Raw genomic sequence first — 5651 nt, 5'->3', positions numbered from 1 at the left:
GCGTGCGTGAGGCGCTGCTGCTGCTGTGTGGTCTCTGTGGGTGAGGCAGGGTGGGGGCTGAGCCAGAGCCAGGCTCTCAGTGGGCAGGAGCCCAAGGGAGCTCAGTGGCCGTGTCTCCCCATTTCTGCACCCGGGAAGGAGGGGGTCCCTACTGGTCAGGGAGGGGTTAGCACTGGGCTGAGCCTAAGGGTCAGGCTGGAGAGAGCACAGGTCTGTTTAGGTTGTCGGGATTCTGGACCAGCCTCACAAGCTGGCAATTTGAGGTAGGGTGTGTGTGTGTGTGTGTGTGACGAGAGTCTTTCCACCATGCATGGCAGTTGGGGGGCCCCCAGGAGCATCTGGTGCTGCAAGGGGGCAATTTGGGGGCAGGAACCGTGTGATAGGGAATGCAGCGCTTCTGGGCTCCGCCTTAGCGACTGGAACTGAACACCCCTGCCCGTGGGACCAGGCAGGGCTTGGACTGTGTGTGGGCCCCCGGAAGGGCCCGTCACTCTCCTCTGGGGTAAGCTGCTGCTGGATCCCTGTGCAAGGAGCAGCACGAGCAGTCAGCCAGGGTGCGGCGCGCAGGCATTAGCAAAGCCATGAGTCAGAGGAAGTGCTGTGGGGCAGCTGATGAAATGGGATCCATGAGGATGATGGGGAGTGGACAGGGGACAGTCAGATGGGTGGGGGGAACCAGGGGTCGGCACCACCATGTTGCGCGATGGACGCTTGACAAAATTACCGGACTTAGTGACGGACATCGGGAGGGTTATGTCGTTCATTACCACGGACCTCAACATGTTTACCACGGACACTTGTGTCTTTGTACGGACACGTTGCTGACCCCTGGGGGGAACGGGAGGGCAAGCACATGGGAGCAGATTTGCTAAAGATCTCAGCATGCAATGTGCCGTTTTACGGCCTTAGTCCTGGCTGCAGAGCAGTGGGGGGTCCGGTCCCGCTGTGCTGCAGGAAGTGGCCCGGCTGGCTCAGCTGATGCCGCTGTTCCTTAACTAGCTAACACCCCAACCGCGAGCTGGGGGCCACGCTGCTGCTTTCTTTCTGCAGAGCTGGGAAGCCGAGGGCCGGAGCATCTCAAGGCACGTTTTCAGGCGCTCAAGGCCCACCTCCGAGGTCCGATTTTCCAAAGAACTCAGCACCCAACCGGCATCGATTGCACTGAGCGCTGGTGAAACGCTGGCCCTGGCCTGGTGGAAATGGAGTGTGTGGCAGGAGCAGGGCTGTCGGCTGGTGACGCTGCTGCCTTCCCCTCCAAACTGCCCTTTCTGCACCCACCCTCACTGCAGAGAGAATTCCCTTTCCCTACCTCAACCCTGCAGTCTCAGTGCAGAGCACGGCTGCTTCTCCACCCTCTACCCCTTACCCGCTCTGCCCCCACCCCAGCTGCGTACAGCGTTATTCTTCACGTCCTACCCTGCACTGCGGCGTAGCCTTGCTGGGCACTTTAAACCAGCAGCTGCCTCTTACCCTGGAGGGGTGCATTGCCCTGCTGTAGCTGGCTGTGGTCTCACACAGAGTCCACCCTTGAACACTGATCTCTATACCCCTAACCCATCTCCAGGAGCTCCTAGACTCACCAAACATCTGCAACCCACCCGTGAAAGGCACAAAGCCTGGGAAGCAGAGACATTAGCTGCGTAACTCAAGGCTTGGTCTCACACAGACCCCTTCCTTCTGCCAGCTTCCCCCCATGCCTCCACTGATCTGCAGGGCCTCCTACCTCTGACCCCCCCCTTCGTGATGGGATGCTATGATATGATGATCACTCCCTCCCAGAACCTGACAGCAGAAGCTGCTGCTTCCCCCGGGTCTCGAGGAAGGATACCCAAGTACTCCATGCGCCACAGAGGCATTGCTCCCTTGAAGCGCTGTTGTGCCCTGGGATATCGTGTTTCATATACAATAAGCAGCATTTATAGGCGGCTGCTTTATGGTGCCCTAGAGGGGACGGGCCCCCCAGGGCAAAGGAAAGCCATCAGACAGTGACACCTTTGGAGCGAGCGTAGGGCTGGGCATCAGGAATCCTGGAAAGGGGAATGCGGCCGCAGATTTTACCTGAGCCCTCTTTCCATGCACGGGGGTCGATCAGTGGTGATGGCGAGGTCTCCTCCACGTCGGGATCTTGGGGGCACCATGTAGCCCAAGAGCATGGGGTTCACATTATGCTGCGGGTTTAATTCATAAAGGTCTCAGCAACATAAGCTATTGAACGTGATCCAGGCTGACTTTCCAAAGCAACCGAGCTCCCTTACACATTCATCATAGAATATCAGGGTTGGAAGGGACCTCAGGAGGTCATCTAGTCCAACCCCCTGCTCAAAGCAGGACTAATCCCCAGACAGATTTTTGCCCCAGATCCCTAAATGGCCCCCTCAAGGACTGAACTCTCAACGCTGGGTTTAGCAGGCCAATGCTCAAACTCCTGAGCTATCCCTCCCCCAACTGCAATTGCTTCCTTCTAGTTTTAAAATTCCCAGCGGAATGAAACACAAAGGGTGCCCCTGCAGAAGCCAACTGGGTTCAGACATCAGCATCGCTGGGGCCAGGAACTCACCCCAAATCATTGCAAAGCTCATCCTGAACCCAGAGTAACCTAGCATTTCCCTGCAGCGTGTCCTGCCTCCTAGAAATCCGAGAGCTGCGCATTCCCCTGTATTAAAAGTATATTTGCGGGCACCTCAGTTGTTATCTCTTGCAGGCTGCGTGGTAGAACATTGGGCTAATCCCTGAACCCGGATAGAATAACGCACAGCAGCGTCCCAAATGTTCTGTACCTTGAATAACACAAAATCCCCAGCAGAGTGCTCACTAAGCGGGTGCTGAAAAGGGCGATTCACATATGGCACAATATATAAAAGGAAAATAATATCCCTGCTACACAACAACTGGTGGCCCATAGCCCCTTTGTGAGTTAACAAGCCCCATCTATTCTTAGTAGCAAGAAGCGGGCATGATAAAATGCATCAATATGCTACAGGGAGATGGAATAAAACCCTTTAACTAACAATAACTCAATAACAGTGAGGAAGCTTCATTACTTACAGATCGGCGACTGCTCAGGTCAGATGTTGTTTATTAACATAAACCCTAGACTGATACATCAGGTTAAAAAAAAATACTGGTAACTGCATGGCAGTGAAAGGGCTTTAATCTCCTTATGCAGACATCTCAACCCAATCATTTTTTCCCCATTCAGTCATTCAACAATCAAGCCAAGTCAGTGGTCACAGCCCTGCAGCCACACAGGCTGTATGTCAAGTCTCCGTTAACAATGGCTTGTGCCAGACACAAATCCACCAGACAGCGAAGCATGAATTCCTCTTGCTTACAGGAGCGTCACTGCATGCAGGCAGACAGAAACAATGGCCCTCCGGCCTTGTCCGAATAACTCAGGGAGGGAATCTGCTTGCATTGCACCTAGTGCCCTGGGTCCTGGTCCCTGACTGGGGCTGGTTGGTGTAAATCAGCAGCGTCAGCTGGCCAAACCAGCTCAGATATTTCAAACAGAATTGGGAGCAAACCTTGGATATTAGGTAATAATGTGGCAAAGCCGAGGAGTAATGCTCAGCATTTCTAGCACACTACACAGGTTCCGACATACCGAATCCCCACCACGCATCAGACAAGCTGGGGATTAGTTTTCTTTCCGCCTGCTAAAATATGGTCTTGGTAGCAGGTTTGTGCAATGGCGCCGACAACAGATCAAAGCTCACCTGTGTAGAGACTGTCTGTCTGAGGCTGGGGACAAATCACAAAGCAGCTGCCCGCTCCCCCCTCCCCCCCGGTCAGTTTAATACCCGTTCAAGGCACACTGCCCCCCCAGGGGCAAGGTCAGCTTTACAGGCTACTTTATCATGCACCCCTGCTGCCGTGGTCCCTACAGGCTGCAGCACTGCAGAGGAGCTGGGGTTTAGGCATGTCCCAGCCTGGTCCCCAGCACACCTCCTGCAGGGGATGTGTGGGACTGGTGGCATCAGCTCTGTCCCTGGCAGCGAGTCCATGCATGTGGGGAATCTCCCAGGGCGGGGACAGCTGGACAGCTGTTCTGGGGCTGCTTGGCGCTGGCATAGCTGCCATGAAGGGGCCGTATGGCACTGTTGAATTCCCGCATCTGTGGGAGCACTGGGGAATTGGGCTGCAGGCTCTTTCTAACCCTGGGTGTGTGGGAACGGCTGAAAGGCGCAGACTGAAGAGCTGGAGGACACGTCTGAACAAGGACCTTCCCCAGGGGCAAGTGCACTAGGGTGCCAGGCTGCTGGGCCGGACAGCTAGCCCTGACCCTGCCGCTCTACCCCCGGCCTGCCACTGGAACATGGCCTCCCCAGGCGCAGCTGCATCCCTGGGATACATGCTAGGAAAGAGTCACAGCTTACAGCTAAGGGGCATCCTACTCCACCACCTTAAGCTCAGCAACGCCAGCCTCCGAGCTCAGCCCTGCTGTCCTGGGAAGGACTTGCAGCAGGACCCCAGCCAGGCTGTGTTGAAGACACCCCTCCACACCGCTGTGGTCCATCCCACTGTCCTTGCAGCCCACCCCGATATAGGGGACCCCGCTTCTGCTGACTCCCCCCTTCCCACTGCCCCATTCCCAATGTCCACAGGCACCCTGGGAGCTGGGAACTGGCATAGGCAGCCTCCAGCCCCAGCCTGAGCATTCACCACCCTCACCAGCCCCACCCTGCACTCCAGAGCAGCGGTCACAGGGCAGCTCCCTCACGTTACTTCACCCACCAGAGGGCGCCATTGCACCAATTTCCCTCCCCCCATATCTGCAGGCAGGTGCATTAAACAGCTCGGATGACTGCCAGCGAGTGATGCCAGTGGAGCTGGGTGCATCAGCCACCTGGGCAGCACATTCGGGGGCCCCAGTGCCAAAGGGCATGGAGAGCACGCCTCTCCCTTGGCCATTTGTACTCGGCCTCCGATGCTGAACAGGGGAGCCAGGCCCGGGAGAATCTCCCCAGCCCACAGGCGCACAGTTCTGGGTGATGCACCCCACAGCCCGTGTCCCCAGGGTGGGCAGAGCAGGACAGCGAGGGGCTTGGTAGCTATACGCACTTGTCGGCCACATGCCATGGCCATCGGGTTCAGCGTCACCAACCTGGCAAGGTCAAAGCATCAGGCCCCCAGATATCCTGGGACTGGCTGAAAAATCATGAGCTGTTTTGTTTTTAAATGAACTCCTGGTTAGTTTGTGTTTTGTCTGCCTTCACCCTCGTCCACGATGTGTGCGCGCCAAACACGGTGTCGCCAGCTCTCGCCAGGCAGAGCGAGCCAGGTGATTTCAGCCCCCACTGCAGGAGCACTCATGAAATGACCCATCTTCAGTCAGAATCATACCACACTGCAATCAAGGGATGTGACTGCAGCACGTGTAGACATCCCCGAGCTTTAATCTAGCTAAGCTCGGGTACTGATAGCGGGGAAGCTGCTTCAGCCAGGGCTGTAGACACCTGCCTAGAATCCTGGGTACGTATTGATTAGCCTGTGCTGTCACGGACTCTCAGCACCCAAACTAGCTAGAGTAAAGCTGGCGTGAGTGTATCTACATTTGCTGCAGTGCAGACGTCACCTAAATCTAGTGGAAAGCCTGGAGGTGGGTTTGGGATGTGAACTGAGACCCACCAAACTCACATCATCATCATGAC

Source organism: Malaclemys terrapin, chromosome 4 (genome assembly GCF_027887155.1).
Source record: "Malaclemys terrapin pileata isolate rMalTer1 chromosome 4, rMalTer1.hap1, whole genome shotgun sequence".
Taxonomy (NCBI): domain Eukaryota; kingdom Metazoa; phylum Chordata; order Testudines; family Emydidae; genus Malaclemys; species Malaclemys terrapin.
This window is presented reverse-complemented; position numbering follows the sequence as displayed.